Source organism: Haemorhous mexicanus, chromosome Z, assembly GCF_027477595.1.
Source record: "Haemorhous mexicanus isolate bHaeMex1 chromosome Z, bHaeMex1.pri, whole genome shotgun sequence".
In the NCBI taxonomy this organism is placed as follows: Eukaryota; Metazoa; Chordata; class Aves; order Passeriformes; family Fringillidae; genus Haemorhous; species Haemorhous mexicanus.
In genome coordinates, this window is record NC_082381.1 from 79232368 (window position 1) to 79250190 (window position 17823).

Sequence of the window (17823 nt, forward strand, 5' to 3'; positions counted from 1 at the left end):
GCCCACACATCCATTGCAGGACAACACTGATGATCGCCATTAAGCCTTCCACAAGTGGTGTGCAGGGAGATGAAGCATTTGAGTATACATCAGTACAAAAAAGTTGGGGAAAAATAAAGAGTGAGAAGGGGCCAATGGGAGCGAGGCCAGGGAGAGGGGGGAAGATTCCAGCTCAGCCGAACCCCCCTCACTGATGGAAAAAGCTCCCGCCTCAGCAAAGCTGCCCTCGGTCATTGTCTGGGCGGGGACAGGGGCTGAGGAGCGGGGCAGTGCACTGAAGGGGCCTTTGTGGAAGCCGTGGGGTGCCGCAAGGAACTGAAAAGTGTGTGCCCGCCATGGGGAGAGGGAGAGGGAGAGGGAAGGAAACAAGCAGAGGACTCCACAGTGCTGCCTGGGGAAATGTGTTGTGTTCCAGAGGACTCTGAGGATTTGCAGAGGCAGAGAAACACAGTTTACTTGCTCACGAGTTCTGCTGGGCTCAGCAGCAGCAGAATTCAGTTCTCTATCTCTTCTGTGTCTCTGATGTTGCGAACAGTTGCTGGGGTTCCAGGCTCATCTTTGAGACAGATAACAGCTGGCCCTCTTATGCTCCAACAGATGACTATGTCCTCAGAGAGAAGATGCTTCTGTGCTCTTAAAACACCTCAAAAGCTGTCCCTCAATAATCTCCATCTCTGGAAGTATCCTCTAAGCACTAGCAGTGTGGCTGCTGTTAGCTCAGAGTATCAGGATTGAACTACAACCACTTCACCTGACAGGAGTTGGACACAAGCAGCATGAAAGACTCCTGTCACCATGCAAAGGGCATGTTTAGACAAGGGGCGGGAAGAGAATGTGGGAATAGAACTGACCAGGATGGACAGTGGGACAGTCCCACTTTATACACAGAAAACATGAACTTACGGCCGTAGGAACTGGGCCTAAGGCAGAGAGATTGACGTTAAAGTTAGTTTAGAGAAGCAAGGACCTATAGGAATAAATATGTTAGCAGGCCTGCCCATACTAAGTTGTGCTTCTAGAATGTTCCCAGCTCTCTCCCCTGATTGGTTGTCATTTGCTGCATTATTTTGTATATTCCTAATCCTGGTTTGTGACTGGATCCCTACCCTCAGGTCAACCCCCAGATGTACCATATACATATATCTATATATATACACTGTTGAACCTACCCATTCTGGGGCTTTGTGATTGACCTTATACTACTTGTTTGCTTTGTGCTGTTTGTTGTTCTGCCATTAAAGCTGTTTGACTTTTTAGGTAACCCTGTTGTGCCAATACTTTTTTTTTTGCCACACCACTCCCAGCTGGCCCGGCCCCAGGGTCATGGGAGCTGAACTGTAACAAGAGAAGGCAAAATGAAGCAGAGAGGAACTGTTGCTGTTGGAAAATTAATTTCTGTTAACCCCAAACTGATCTGCATCATATCCTAGATAAGTCTGTTGCTCTTGTCACCTAACCTGAGTCTTGTTTCCAGTCCCTTCTGACTGCTTCTTATCCCTTCTGCCAGATTCTTCACTTAACACAGCCTTGCACACAACTGCACATCTCAGGTACTCAAAAATGTCCAGCTGAGCTGGGCCATAAGCTGTGGGGCCATGTGGAGCCGGTGCCTGGTTCTCTGCCCCTGCTGCTCTTGCTGCCTCCACGGGGGCAGAAGAAGCTTCTTTCTCTTGTTCGAGAGGAGCTCCTATTCCTTGGGAACTACAAGTGGGGCAGAATCAGCCAGCTGGGCATCTATCTGCTGAATGCACTGGAGCAAGAGATGCTCTCAGCAGTTTGTCAGCTGCCTCTCCTGCTGCGTCTGTGCCCATACTGATGGGGAAGCTGGGACTGTTCCTGGGACCAGTGTGAGAGCCTTTGTTGTTCTCCAGGTCCAAGGAATTGACCCGGTGACAGATAGGATGTGATCCAATGGCATCTGCCCTTTGAGGCAGCTGTGTGTCTATTCTGTGTTTCCATTCCTCTTCCTCAGATAGCTCTCTATCAATGGCATCTCCATACTCCTTGCTCCTCCCTGGTCTACAGCGGTGGCTTACTGGTTGGGGCTTGGGCTCCCAGCTGCTCCAGTATCAGCTGTTTATTCATGGTGCCCTTCATGAACTTCATAAGACAGAAAATAAACAAAAACAACATTAAGACCTCATGTCAGCATCCTGGGGACATGTGAAGACAAGGAGGAGCAGAGAAGACAAAGCAGAATGGGGAGGCACTGCTGGAAAATGAACAACTTAGCCTCAAAATGGATCTGCATCAAATCCTAGATGGCTGTCTTGCTTTCGTCATCTAATCTGAGTTTTGTTCCAGATTGCTCCATTCCTCTGCCTACTCCTGAAATCCTAGATGACAATTACAGCCTTGCCTATGATCTTTCTACTCATCTACTCGGCTGTGTCTAGCAAATCTGTGGCATTGGCTGTGGGGCTGCTGCTTCTCCCTCTTTCCTGTGCTGCAGGCTGTGGAGGAGGCTGTGGCCAGAGCCCTGAATACCCTCCAGACAATGCTCACCCATCACCAGGGTGTTGAGGACTGTAGGGGCAGGGAAGGCTCCAGGCACATCCTGCAGGTCGTTCTGCTGTTGATTCATCTGGGCTTTATTTCCCGTCTTGCTGATGCTCTGTCTTTTGGAAGGGTCTTTGGACCACAAGCTGGGCCTTCTTTATGACCTCAGTCCTGATGTACTGGGATGTATCCAGCAGAGCCAGCAGAGGAGCAGCAGTGGGGCTGTGTAGGAGATGTGCTAGATTTTTCTGCCCTTGGTGCTGTTCGTTTTGCTCCTGTCCCCTCATCTGAGCCTTGTTCCAATCCAGGTCCCTCTGTTCTGTTCCTGCTCCTTGGGTCCATGGATGAAAATTACAACCTTGCCCACCACCTCCCATCTGATGTGCTCAGAAGTGTCTAGTGGGGGGGGTTATTGATTGTGAGGGGTTGTGGGGAATGTGCCAGGCTTTCTGGCCCTGGTGCCTTGGCTGTTGCTGCTGTCGCATCATCCATGCTACCTTCCTGCTCCTGCTGTTTTGCTGGCTGACAGGTCTTTGGACCACAAGCCAGGCCTTCCTAAGGACCTGAGCCCTCATATAATGGGCTGTGTCCAGCAGTTGTAGAGAATTGGCTGTGGGGCAGTGCAGGGCAGCTGACAGATTGTCTTACTCCTCTGTGGTGACTGTCTGCTGTTGCCTTATACCTGCTTCCTTCCCAATCCCAGATTCCTCTTGGTGGCTTGTCTACGTCCCTGAACTGCAGGCACTGCCTCGGGCAGTACCTCATTCCTGATATAGTGGGCTGTATCTAGCAGAGCCATGGCATCAGCGGCAGGACTGTGCAAGACATGTGCTGGGTTCTCTGTCCCTTCCCTTGAGGCTGTTACTCTCACCAGTATGGACCAGTATAGCCCTGAGCTCACTTGGGGATGCCTCAGCGGGGGGTAAAGGTGTGGGGAGCAGCAGCTCCTCTACCAGGGGAGGGCAGAGTATAAGCCAGTACAGACTGGAGCAGTTGGGGAATAGTAAAGAGTCACAAGGGGCCAATGGTGCTAGGCCCTTGGGGAGGGGTGGCAGTGATCGGTGAGGGAGGGGGCAGAAGATCATGTCTCAGCCAAACCCTCTTTGCTGATGGAAAAGGCGGGTCAGGGATGCAGCTCCCACCCAAAGCGCAGCCGGGACAGTCCCCTGAGGCTTTGGCTGGAGGCAGAGATGGCAGCTGCTCCTGCCTCAGCAAAGCTGCCCTCGGTCAATGTCTGGGCAGGGACATGGGGAGAGGGGCAGTGCAGTGAAGGTGCCTTTGTGAAAGCCGTGGGGTCTTTTATTCTCTTGAACCATCATGATATTCTCTATTTTCTCATCACTTAACTTTTCTAGGGACTTCTGAACAATCTTAGTAATCATGCAAATTAAGCAAGGTATAACACAAGGTAGAAAAATAACGCTGACTAATACACCTCCTCCCACTGGCAAAATCTTTTTCCACCAACCTCCTTTTAGAAGGTTGTCCCACCAATTAGTTTTCAATAGAGGAGTCCATCTCCATATGGGCACATATGCCAGTTTTTTGATTCTAGTAGTGTCACAGTGTCCACCAAGTGACCCCTTGGTGCCTGCATGCTAGCTCAAACACTGCTGACTGCAGGGGACACTCTTAATGTGCTCAGAAGTGCAGAAGGGCAGCTAAGGGTTGTGATCCCTTTCTTTGGAGAGACACGCCAACAACAGTGAAGGACAGGAGTTGACAGTCCAGAGGGTTTAAAATCCAGGGTTTTATTAGAGGCTCTGGAGAGCTCCCAGCCTCAGGATGTTGTGAATGAATGAGGCCAGATTTCTGAGAGAGATGGGAAAGGAAAAAGGCTCTCGTTTATTAAAAAAAAAATAAACCAGAAGGAACGGAGGGTCCAAGATAAGCTTGAACCTCCTCACAACAGCTCAAAATAACAACATGTATGGTATACGCTGGGTTTTCTCCCTCACGATCCAATCCCCCTGCCCACAGAACAGAAAGAACCCTGCCCAACTGAAAACCCCTCTTTTTATAACACCCCTTGGCCCAGGATTGGTGGGATTTGGATCCTTTCACCAATTGGTGGAGTTTTGGAGCTCCGATTGGCCCTTAACGGGGTTCATTCTGGGCCAGTCGTTTCCTCAGGGCATTGAATGATTGGTTGGTGTCTTTGTCCAATCACCCTACACCTTGGTCTGCCCATTAGCCCCCACCAAATCCTGGACCTCTTCCTCACTTAAAACAAACACTCTCTTTTCCCGAAGCTAATAGAACCACATCCATAACAAGGGGACACGGCTCTGGAAAGCCCCCAAAGAGACTGGAGCAGCACCTTTTATTGAGGGGTGGAAATAAGGGAGGGATCCAGCCATCCACCAGCAAGGGGATAAGGGGGAATGAAACAAGGAGTAACTGACAAACAGAACAACATATCAGAGAACATGGTAGGAGGGACACCTGGCCCTTGACCAATCACTCAATGCCCTTTGTGCAAGCTTCTAGAGAAAGGGGATTGGGAGCTGAGTGACAGACTAGGTGCCAGGGAGCGGATATGAAGATTGACGGGAAAATTTTCAGGGATTGGCGAGGAGTGGGGATGGGATTGATGTTTCGGGAAGAGGAGGCAACTAAGAGTGGAACCATAAACAGGGGAGAACAGGAACGAACCAAATAATGCAATGCAGTATAGTAGTGATGTTTTTAATGAGTTCTCCAGGATCATCGATTTCAATGCAACATTCAGCCGAACTGAATTTCCCACAGACCCCTCCTTTTTCTGCTAGTAAGTAATCTAGGGCTAGTTGGTTTTGGTAAATGGATGGCTGCTGCTGCAATAAGGATGGTAAGAGTGCTGTGACCTTCCTGAAGAACTGTCCTTAGGAGGATGGCTCAGGGGCACAGGCCCATCCTTTCCTGGCTGATGATTTTCAGCTCAGCAGCAAGCTTGGCAGCAGCACTTAGGCAACGCAGAGAGAATAGACTGGAGCTCTGTACGGCATTCCAGAGAGGGACAGACTTTATTAGGAGCAGGGCTCTCTGTGAAGGGAGCCAGGGACCTGGGGAAAAACTGGGGTTTATAGAGGAAAGGAGAGGGGCAGGGATAAACTAGTAACAAATGGGCTACAGGCATGTTGCTGTGTCCACTGGGCAGCTGCTCTGCCCTTCCCTGCTAGCTTGTACACTGCCGACTGCAGGGGATGCTCTTCTGTGCTCAGGAGTGCAGAAGGGCGGCTAAGGGTTATAAGCCCTTTCCTTGGGAGGACATGCCGACGATGATGAAGGAAGGGAATGGATGCTCCAGAGGGTACTTAATTCAAGGCTTTACTGAAGAAGATGAAAGGGTCCTAGCCTCAGGGGGTACAATTCCAGAGAGTGCTGAGATCTTAGGAACAGCAGCTCAAATACAGGGACAAAGGAGTGACTTGGCTGTCTACCAATAAGGGAACAAGGGGGAGGAACTGGAAGATAACTGACAATGAAGTAAGCCTTCTAAAAGGCTTAATGGGAGGGACTCCTGGCCCTGGTCCAACCACTTATGTCTCTCTCAGAAGCTTCCTGAAGAAAAGGATGGAGGGGATATGGCTGGATTAGAGGGAAGGTGGACTGGGTGAAGGATTTAAGGTTAGGGTGCTAGGCAGAGGTGGTAATGGGATTGGAGCAGCTCCAGGTTCTGAGGAGAAAGGAACTACTAGAAGAAGAGGCTGAGGGAGGAACTGAGGGCAAAGCTGGGGGGTCTGGGAGAGGAGCTTGAGGCATTGCCGGGTAAACAGGAGGAGGAGGACGTAGGCAATCAAAGGGGTCCCATTTACTACTAGCTCCTTCCCTTCATTCTTTTCTTTCTGTTTTTGTAGCTTACAGATTTTTATAGTATCGTTACCTGTGGTATCTCTTTCTCAACATGCAGCACATGTTAACTGTTCTAAATTGGGATTTTTCTTGGGTCTTCAAGTACTGATTCAGACAGGAACACATCCATTGGTCTTTCGTCCCATACCATGGCCACTCCCCCTGCAGATTTAACTTAGGCCAGACCTCTGTACAATAATAAATAATCTTAATTTGGTCTAGGCCTTTTGTGGCCTCCAGGGTGTCCCACTGGTCTAACATCTGCCCAAGGAGGCTGTTAGGGGGAATATTTTTTTACTTATTTTCCCTTTTGAATCTTTCTCCCTTACTCAGACACTTTCCCATGCTAATGTGTTTTTGATTAGAGTCCCTATCTAAACAAAGAGTAACCTGACAACTGATAACTTAATAACTGGGCTCGTTACTAAAATTTTAAGGTGCACCTACCCAAACGGAAAGCTACAGACAGGCCACACAACACTTAATCCTTTTTTTGGCCCTAAACAGAAATCAGTGGCTAAAACTGACTTGACATTTTTCTCCTGTATCACTGAAGCACCTTTTACTTTCACACTGGAAAGGATGGTGGAGATTCACTCACACCTTTAGGGAAATGAGGGGGAATTCACTTTTACACTTTTGGGCCTGACTTCTGAGTCCTCACACTCGTGCACTTGGGCTTGTAATTCTTACTCGCCCCTGGGGTTAGGTCCCAATGGGGCTTGCAGTTCCCTCTAGTCCCTCCCTACACCCCTGTTCAGTTCCCTGGGGTTAGGTTCCAGCGGGGTTTGCAGTTCCTGACACAGCGCTGACCTTGGCCCGGCCAGGTGACGATGACAACAGGGACGCGACAGATCGCCCTCACAAGCTCTGCAAATCTCAGCTACCAGCAGTGGTTCGGTGCAGGAACAAAAAGCAGCAGCACAGGTCTTGGGGTGAAGCAGGGGTGGCTTTATTTCATGACCAGCACCCAAGACAAAGACTTGGGGCAAACAAGAGCCTTTATCACTCTGGAGGAGGGGTTTAGGGAAGCAAGCCAATAGGGGTATGGTTGGGGATGGGTTGAATAGGGTTCTAAAAGACACAGGATAGACAGGGAATTTTCCAGAAGAGAGGGCAGGTTCAGGGGAGGACTGACATTCTGTGGGAGGCAGGGACAAGAGGGATTGACAGCCTGGAAGACTGGGGATTAACACTCGGTAGGGAGTGGCTGGGTGGCAAACAAAGATACTGTCATCTTAACAATGAGGGAGCACGTCTGCTTTTAGAAACACAAGATACAAAATGAGGAGCCTGTGCCACTCTGAAGACAGGGGGAGGACAATACAGGGGAATTACAAAACCACAAGTCAAACAGTGAACAAAACCACAAATTAAGCAGTGACCCTGTCAAACAAAGAAAACATACTACAACAAGTTCACACCTGCCCCTCCCTACATCCCTATTCTTTTTCCAGTGTTAGTATGGGATTGTTGTCGCTGTTGTGGAGAGGAGAGAAGGCCCTCCACAGCAGCTTCTCCTATTTGAGGGGATCCTGGGCAGGTGGTCCCAACTCCCAGGAGCGCTGTCTCCTCGATTCTCCTCACGCGTATACAATCCCAGGTAGCATAGAAAGGTCCAACCAGATGAGGAAGGAGGACTTTGCACACTCTGCTGAGGGTCCAACCGGGTTTATTCAAGGAGCAGTAGAGGATCACAGGCAGGGTGAGTAGGAGAGAAGCAGGGATACAACCAAGCTGAAGGGAAGCAGGTGGCAAAGAGCAAAGAGCTGGGCGGGAACAGGGTTTATAACATTGTAGTGAATAGGAGGGGCTAGGGTTCAAGGAACCAATGGGATAGGGGACCAGGGGAGGAGCAGGAATAGAGTGATTGGGGATGTACAAATGAAATGAGGGGAAGAGGGTGGCACCAACATACAGGCCAATGGGGAAGGGGGAACCACAGAACTTTCTAGATCTTTGGGAGGGAGCCATAGTTGACAGACACCTATAGGGGAGTGCCCTCCCAAGGCATCTCCACCCCACTGTCCCTAGGGTCTCCTCCCACATGTTAGGTGAAAATGGGGCTGGCAATTCCTGCTTACCCCTCCATACACCCTTATTCTTCAGCCTTAATGCCTGCATTTCATCCTATACCTAGGCCTCTGCATACCTGGACTCATTTAGGCTGCTGAGCCCTTTCAAGGGGGGCCTACCCCTTTTGTGTGCCACTCACACCAGCTATCCCCTGCACACCCAGGGCAGGCCCTCTTTGTCCCCAGGAGGCGCCTCACCCATTCCTTTGGGCCTTGTTAGGCCTCTCTTGCTTCCTTCCGTTCCTGGCCGGCCCCCTTGCGGGAGTCCGAAACCATAGTACTAGAAGGTCCTCACTCGCTTTGGGGGTCTGACCTGCTAGCCCCTGTCTCATTCACTCCTCACTCGCTCGCTTCCTACTCCTGCCACTGTTTTTTTCCTACCAAATCCCAGTGCTCCTCTGTATCGCTAGTCCCAGGCTGTCCTCTTGAGTCCGGCGTAGCCAGCTGTTCCCCAGAGACCCAATAGGGTGGTGGCTGTCCCGTCCTTGGTCCTCATTGGGTGTGGCTAATCCCAGACGGGCCCCTCAAGCTGTAAGAAACAGGCCAGGAGACCAGGTCCTCTGAAAAGGCCTTTATTAAAGACAGCTCTGGGTGGGGAGAAAGTCTTTGGCCAGTCTGTTCTGTAGTGCCGCCTGCCTGGTTCCTTCCTCTTCCTCTAGGAGGTCACTGAGCGCTGTTGAAGTCAGGTTCGCCTGTTTTGCTACCCAGCACTCGAGATGTCCCAGTTCCCCGAGTGCTTTGGCCGCCGCTGGCCACAGTAAAAAGTAGGAAACGGCACCTCTGGCTGGAAGAGACCAATGTTCAATTTCTGAATGGCAGTGTTCGTCCAATTCCTTGATACTGCATTTGTTCTTTTAGATTGCAGAACTGTTTAATTTGGATTGCCAATTCAAAATCTGTGTGTTGTTGGGTGAAAAGAGGGACAGCTGCCCAATGGTGCATGGACCTCCTATCAGATGAGAGGGGATTCCCACCCAGGCCCTCTGCCCACAAACAAAAAACGATCCTTTTGCACGTTTTAGGGGAATCTGATTCTTGCTCGATGGTATATTCAGGTGCGTGATCGTCTTGCACCAACTGGCTGCTTTAAACTCCTTTCTATGTATTTTTACTGAAATGTAAGAATCTGGATAATATGAAGGCTTAAAAATAAACGGAATACAAAAGGGAACAATAGAAGAACCAAGTAACTAAAACTCTGTGGGTTCCCTGTCTATCTCAGGTAGATTACCAGACCACTTTCTCCACAGAATAAAATGCTTAGAAAAGGGTACATGATGGTGATAAATAGGGGGAGGGTTTTTAGTGATGTTGTTCATGAGAGCCTTAGCTAAGATAGATATTGATCAAACATGAGGGGAATCCCTAGCAAGCACGTTGACATGGGGTCATCTGCTGCAGCCATAGGCAAAAAATGGTCACACTGCAGTGCACAGGCTAGGGTTAGCCAGACATCTTGCTTGGGTTGAGGGATGATCCATGCTTCCGAAGACCGGAGCAATGACAGTAGGAGGAGCCATGGTAACAGGTGTTTCCACATGATGTCCACATTGGATGTTACTTAAAAGTAAAAGGAAAAGGACATATTAGAGAAACTTAACACTAATTTTCAGCAGGGAACAGAGAAAGAAAGGAGGAAATTGCTGAGTCCTCATCCTCCATGTTTTTTTTGTGGTTGGAGGCAATAGTAATGTCAGTTGGATCATCAGGTGGCGGCAGGGTGGTTATATGGCAGTCTTTCCTCTTTGGTGGGAGATAAGGTTTTACCCACTTACGTGGGATCCATTTTGGGCCTGAGGGCGTGGACACACAGGCATATCCCCACCCCTAAATTATCAGATCAAAGGAACCTCTGGTTTCTCGAGTCTCTGGGTCTTTTACGTCTTTTATCAAGACTGGTGGCTTTTCTTTGAACTCTGTCATGTTGTTCTGGCTGAAGTGTCTCAGTACCGGCAGGTTCAGGGTTTCAGAGGAACAATAAAAAAAATTCATAGTGAATAGCACCTTTGAAAGCCTGAAATGGGGGGATTTTAGTTTAGTATCTGCTCTCTGATGTTTGAGGATTTTCTTCAGGCTCTTATGAGTCCTTTCTATTATTGCCTGGCCGGTGGGGGAGTATGGAATTCCCATTTGATGTTCAATCCCCCATTCCAGCAGGGAATTACTGAATGCTCTGGAGATACAGGCTGGACCACTGTTTGTTTTGATGACCTTTTGATGACCTTCTCCAAAGTGTAGAAGGCTGATGGAGAGTAGATGTTTCTGTGCATCTTTGGTCTTCTCCCTTGTGTGGGCAGAGGCATAGAATGTGCCCAAAAAGGTATCCACAGTGACATGAACATATTTAAGATTACCGAACTGGGGTAAATGGGTTATGTCTGTTTTCCAGATCTCACAACTTTGGAGTCCTCTGGGGGTTCACTCCTGCCCCCAGTGATGGTAGTGGGGACCCCTGGCAATGTGGACATATGGCCACTATTGCCCTGGTCTGGTCACGCATCAGATGGAATTGGCGGACCAGACCAGGTACATTCTTGCGGGAAGCCCTGGTCAGGTGCTGTCAGGATGACGGCCCACCTGAGAACTATCCACTTTGAGTCCAGGTGACGAGCTCCCCCAGCCCACTTTGCACTCAGGCCTGGATGTAGCAAGGAACGCGTGACCAGAAGCCAAAGGAGGGGTCTTGACACAAAGGATCCAACTGGGCTTTAATGAAGGAACAGCAAAGGGTCCAGGGAGGATACGGCATGAGGTGAAAGGCAGGGCAGGCAAGAAGGTCCACAGCCACAGCTGAAGGGTTTCAGGGTCAAGAAGCTGAAGAGAGAGGGTGCTGATCTCTCTCAGGAGCTGCAAGCACAGAGGCTCAAGGCACTGAGAGCTCACAGCCCTGCCCAATAGGGGAGGGGATTGGTTATATAACCAGGGAAGAGTAGGGGGGATTAGGGTACAAACAAGCCAATAAGATTGGGGAAAAGGGGAGGAGCTAGAATGGGGTGACACAGCAGCAACCAATAGGGAAAGGAGAGGGGTGTCGTTTGAGGTGGAGGCCAATGAGTAGACAAGGGATACAGAACTTTCTGGAATAGGGGAGTCACACATCATTTGAGTGGCAAGGCTGTTTAACAGAGAAGAAACAGAGGGCTCTGGGAAAAACCCAAGTCCCTCATGCTGAACTACATGGGAGTGTCTCCCCAAGGCATCCCTGCTTCGGTGTCTGGCCCATGACCTCCCACACATTCTGATGAAACTGCTGATGGCTAATTTTGGCTTGATGGAAGGTGTTATCTTGGCCAGCCAGCTGTAGTGGGGTGGGGTTTTTTTTTGAAACCAAGTTGAATTCACTGTTAAACAATTTGTGGCCTGGATGATGAATAGATAGATAATTTTTCAGACTGTCAACAGCAAATTGAAGACTTTCATTATCTCTTAATAGTTGTTCTAAAGTCTTGTTTTTTAATTTCCCAGTGGATAGCTTTATTGAAACATGAATGTGTGCAAAATCACTCCCCACCAACAATCGCATCCACGCCTTGACTTTGTTTATCAGCTGGGCCATCAGCTCTTGTTGCTGTGTTTCATACTCTTCCACAAATTGTGGCTGAGGCCACTCTGTGATTAAGAGGGGGTCCTTCTGACCTTTATCCCATTGAAAGATCAACCCATATACATGTGGTAACTTTCCCAAGATGATAAACAAGAGCTCTGGTTGGCAGCAGTGGGTCTGCTGGCTTTCCAGTGCTAATTGGATCCTTTCTAACGCAGCCCGCGCCTTCTGGGTTAATACCCTTGGGTATCTATCTCCTCCCCGCCTTCTAACAAGTTGTAAAGAGGAGACAGGTCCCCCATAGTTAGCCTCAACCAGGGCCTCACCCAGTTTTAAGACCCACATAGTTGATGGAGATCCCATAGTGTTATAAAAAATTGAATGAGGCCAGACTTCGAGAAGAAAAAGGCTCTCGGTTATTAAAACAAACTACAGAGGACGTAGAGTTCAAGATAAGCCCAAACCCCCACGCAACAACTCGAAGATAACAACATGCCCCCAAACATGCTGGGTTCTCCCCAAAAAGTAAGTCCCTCAGAAGGAGGAGAACCTCGAACTCAATCAAAACCCCCATTTTTTAACCCCTCTCAGGTTCAGGATTGGTGGGTTTTGGATCCGCGTGTTGATTGACAGTTTTCAGTGTTCTCATTGGTTCCTATCGATATTCATTCTGGACCAATCATTTTCTCGGGGCTTCAAATGATTGGTCAAGTCCCTAGTCTAATCACCTTCTGCCCCCCTTCAACCATCGCCCCCACCAAACCCTGGATCTCCCCTCCCCAGGACCCATAACAAATATTCATCAACCCACCCCAAAACAACAATTCTCAACTCAGCCCAAATTTAACACAAATTGAACACCATTTATAACAACTGGGTTTTGGGGTCATCTTTGATCACCAGTACCTGTGGTGTTATCGTGCAATTGGCAATCTCAAGAGCTAAATATCTTGAGCGGCAGTGTCTGCACTTTTACTTTCTTGTTGTAACTCAAATCCCGCTCCCGACAAAGCAGTAATCGTTTCATGTAGAACTTGTGCACAAGTACATTATCGTCGTGGACATACACACATACATCATCCATATAATGACAGATGATGTACTCCCCCACTCTGGCACACACTGGACACAGGACTTTGGCAACACACTACTGGTAGATGGAAGGCGAGTTCTTCATCCCCTGAGGAAGAACACACCAATAGTAATGCTGCATGGAAGCTTCTCAGTTGATGGAAGGAACTGAGAAGGCAAAACCTGGTGCATCAGCTGGGTGTAAGGGATCTTGAAAAAAACAATCTTTTATATTGATAACTGCTAGTTTTGTGGGAGCATCGAAAGGGACGGTGTTCGTGGTTGGAGAGACCCCATGATAGCATCATTAATTTTTCTCAAGTTGTGGAGAAACTTGTACTTCTCCAGCTTTTTGATGATGAAGACCGGGGAATTCCAAGGACTCTTGGTCTCTATGATGTTACCCTTGACGAACTGCTCCTCCACAAGTCGAGTGAGCACTCTTAATTGCTGTTTACTCAGCAGCCACTGATCTGTCTAGATGGGTGTATCAGTTACCCAGTTTAGTTTCTGAGTAGTGCGCTCTTCTTCAGTGGCTGCAATTAAAAATCTTGGGGAGTCTTAGTTATTTCCAATTTGACCCCCCACTAGGATATGAAGTCTCTTCCCCACAGGGTAAACTTGGAATTCAGCACATATGGAATTGGCCATATATTTGCCAATTGCCCATCAGGTCCTGTAATTTGTACAATGCTCTTTGACTGTTTCACTAATTGGGTGCCCCCCACACCCTGGACCTTGCAACCCATGTCTTGCAGCTCTCATTGTGATGGCCATTTTTGCAGAGGAATGACTATCATGTCTGCCCCAGTGTCCATCATTCCCTGTAGTTGGATATTTTGCCCCTCGCTCTAACGGCTGCACCATATTAGGGGGCTTCTCTCTCCTGCTAGTTCAGTATAGTAACAAGAAAGGTCCAGGTCATCCCACAATTGTCTCCGTGTCCTCTTTGGGTCCACTTGCCCACTCCTGACCAGCTCCAACACGGTGGACAGTGGGAGACACTCTCCCATGTCCTGGGGTACAGGAGGGCAGGTAGGGTTGTGCAGGCATGACTTCCTCCCCATGGGGAAAATCCTGGGCAGGTGCCAGCAGAGCAACTCCTCAGGGTTCGAGAGAGCCGCCTCCCCAGCCCACCTAACACTCAGTCCCGGATAGCAGTTCTCACATCCAACCAGGAGACGAAGGAGGGCTCCAAACACAGCGTAGGGTCCAACCAGGTTTATTGAGGGTAAAGGGTCCAGGAAGGGTAGAGGTAAGGAGAGAGGCAGGAACACAACTGCAGTTGAAGGAAGGCTGGTGGTGGAGTCCAGAACAGGGGTGGGGCCAGGATTTATAACATGGAGCAGGCAGGTAGGGCCAGGGAGCAGGGAACCAATGAGGAGAGAGGTCAGAGGAGGAGCCGAGATAAGGTGATGAGGGGTACACCAATGGGAGTAGGGGAAGAGGGTAATCTCACAGTACAATCCAATGGGGAAGGGAGGAACATGGAACTTGCTAGAACTGGGGTGGGAGCCATGGCTGATTGGCATCTAGACACGCGTGTCCTCCCATGGCATCCCTGCCCCACTTTCCTTCGGGTCCCCTCCCACAGGGTTGTTAGCCCTGTGGCAGAGGAAGTGCTGGCAGGCAGTGGCAGAGGAAAAGGGAGCCGACTCTTGGCAGGGGTGCAATCCAAGGTTTATTCTAAAACTCCGAGGAGCTCCGCACCTCAGGGTGACCAGCTGTGAAGGGCCTTGACTGTACTTCAAGAGTAGCTTTTAAAGGGGGCTGGAAACAAGGGAGGGATTCACACGTCAGCCAAGGGGGAACTTGGGGTTGTGGAAACCAGGGTGATAGGCATGAGGGGCCACAAATTGGGAAACACTTTGAGGGAGGGCCCTGGCCTTTGTCCAGTCACTCAACGCCCCTGATGGAAGGTTCTGGACAGAGGGGACTGGAGACCGAGTTGACTGATAGAGATCCAGGGAGGAGACTGGGGAACAACTCAGCAGAACTCAGGGTGGTAGGTGGAGAGTAGGGAGGATTGACACAGGGGAGGAGGGAAACAGCTTGGGGTAAGCTATTAGGAGAGAACAGGGATACAAAGACACAAATATAAAAACACAAGACAACATAACCCTAACTCTAACCTTTCTTGTTTACAAATAGGGATGAATATCTTTTCCAACAAGCAGCATAATCCCTTTGTTCTATATTGTGAAGTTCTTTTGTTTTCACATAGATATTTAAATTCTGACATATCCAATCTTAAAAAGACCCACATCTTGACAGTGCAAGAGATCTGGTCTAATGGGTTCTTTGGTTCACTCAAACATACATTTTTGGACCATCTTTCCCTGATCTTTCCCCTGGGTAAAAGCCAGGTACTTTTGTCCCCAGTCTCTGAGCATCGTCCCCAAAGGACTTTCTGGAGCTATGTTCAAAGTAGAGTCCCTGAGTTCCTCTCCACTCCTCCTAACCTTCTCGCTGCAGCTATTTCCCATTTCAGAGTATTCCCCTCATGATTAATTTTTTCAGGAATGATTCACTTTGTCCTTTCACTGGCTTTATCCCTTGCAGAATAACAGAACCCTAGTTAGGACTCCACAGGCAATTCTGCATCTCAAGCATACACACCAGTCCTGCTCCTCCCAGCCACTCAAGTAATATTTAACAGTCACTTTCTTAACTGGGTCCTCTGCACAGGTGTTACCAGCTGACACACATAAACTCTTCCCTCTCCCTACCTTCCTTTGCCTTTGTTTTTGCTTTGAGACTCCCCTCTCCAGGTCTCACCTGCAGCCCTCATGGGGTATGACAACAGGTTGGCATTGCTGAAATTAGCAGGGTATACCTTCTACTCCCATTGTCCTGCTCTGCAGGGTCAGAGGTCAAGGATCCTGAATGAGTCCCCAAATTGCTGGAAACAAACTCGCTTTTGGATACAGTTAAGTGGGGACAAAGTCTCCGAAACAAAGGATAATTGTTTATTTGTACTGAGTCAGCTGAGTCGCGTGCATGTTTTTCCCTCTAAAAGTAAACACAGACACCCTCCAACAAAATGGCAACTTGTATACCCTCTCCCAACTGTAGCAGTCCCTGTCCTCTTTCCTGTTGTCTGGGTACTCAGGAACTTACACTCTTACACTCTCTCCCACCTGCCTATTCTTCTGTCCCCTTCTCTGTCATTTTTTTTATTCTTTTTTGGTTATGTCTTCAACCTCACTTCCCTATTGCTTCCCTACAACACTTAACAGGTACAATGAACACATTAAACAAACTACATCTAAACCAAGTAGAAAACAGATTTTGCCGTGACAGGCAGTGCTAGGAGTGTCGCGACCTTCCCTGAGAAGTGTCCTTAGAAGGACGTCCCGGGAGCACAGGCATGTCTGCGCTCTTAGCAAGTGATCTAGCTCTTTTGTGAATCCACGTGACACAGAAGAAGGAGACTGGGTCCTCCTGTGGAGTTCCACGAAGAGTCTTTATTTCTTCAGTCTCGAAGAGATCCAGGGACAGAAGACTGAAAAGACAGGATAAACAAAGATTTATATAGGAACAGTAAGGGGTGGGAGAGGTGTGGTGCAGGGGTGGAGCAAAGGGGATGGACCAATGGGGTGCAAGGAATCACTATAAAGCAGCAAAGGATTCTAGGGCCAATCTTTTTGCTCTCCATAACCAGAAGGGTTATGGCTTAGGAGTTGGTCGTTCAGGGGAGTGCAACAGGCTTTTCTTTGGCTGGTTCTCTAGCCTCCACAACTCCCCCTTCTTTACTTAATAAAAAACTCTCCCCCAGAGACCTCACAAGTAATTTCTTAAAGCACCCAAAAGTCACTGTGCCCCTCCAAGTGTCCACTCGGAGTCATCTCAGCTTGCTCCAGCACAGCAGATGGGGGGGGACACTCTCCCGTCCCTCAGGTAGCTGGGAGGGCAGCTAAGGCTTTCGCCTTGCGCAGGCGAGACACAGATCGATGAAGGCAGAAGAAGGAGTGGACTTCTGTTGAGGGTTCAGTCTGGGTTTAATAAGGAAGAGCAGCAAAGGGATCTGCAACCCAGGGGGTCCAGTCAACAGAAGACCCAGGACTGAGCTCTACAACATGTTATAAAGGGGGAAGTGAAGGGGGAGGGGGGGGGCTCGCCCATCTGCCAATGGGGTTACAGGAGGGCGTGGGGAGCAGGGAAATAGGCATTTGGAGAAACCAATGGGTGTAGTGCAGGATCACGACTCCTTCCCCGCTGGGGAAAAATGCTGGGTACGTGCGAGCAGAGCAGCTCCTAGAGAACTGCCTCCTCAGCCCACCTAGCACTCAGTCCCAGATAAGATCTCTTACTGTCAGCCAGATGACGAAGGAGGGCTTCACACACGCTGCTGAGGATCCAACCAGGCTTATTATAGGAGAGGATGAGGGTCCAGGAAGGGTAGCAAGGAGAGAGGCAGGGACACAACCAAGCTGAAGGGAAGCAGGTGGCAAGAAACCTCGAAGAGGGGTGGAGCCAGGGTTTATAACATGTAGCAAAACAGGCAGGGCCAGGGTACAGTGGACCAATGGGGAGAGGGACCAGGGGAGGAGCTGAGGTGGTGTGATGAGGGGTACACCAGTTGGAGCGGGGGAAAGGGGCGGTGCTACAATGCAAGCCAATGGGGAAGGGAAGAACACCGAACTTTCTGGAACTGGGAAGGGAGCTACAGTTGATTGATATTTAGACAAAAGTGTGTTCCCATGGCATCCCCGCCCCACAGTCCTTAGGGTCCCCTCCCACAAGGTAGTTCAGGGGAGGGGCCCTGGTGCCTGAACCTGTCACTTGACGCCTATGGTA

General features: G+C 49.3%; 1 long non-coding RNA gene across 1 annotated transcript; it reads right to left on the reverse strand.

Moving 5' to 3' along the window:
* Positions 1-14229: 14229 nt before the first annotated feature.
* On the reverse strand, positions 14230-17473 carry LOC132341847 (uncharacterized). Its single transcript, XR_009490334.1, has 2 exons — positions 17337-17473; positions 14230-16528 (listed from the first exon to the last, which is right to left on the reverse strand). It is a non-coding gene; the product is annotated as an uncharacterized LOC132341847 (long non-coding RNA).
* Between the last annotated feature and the right edge of the window lie 350 nt (positions 17474-17823).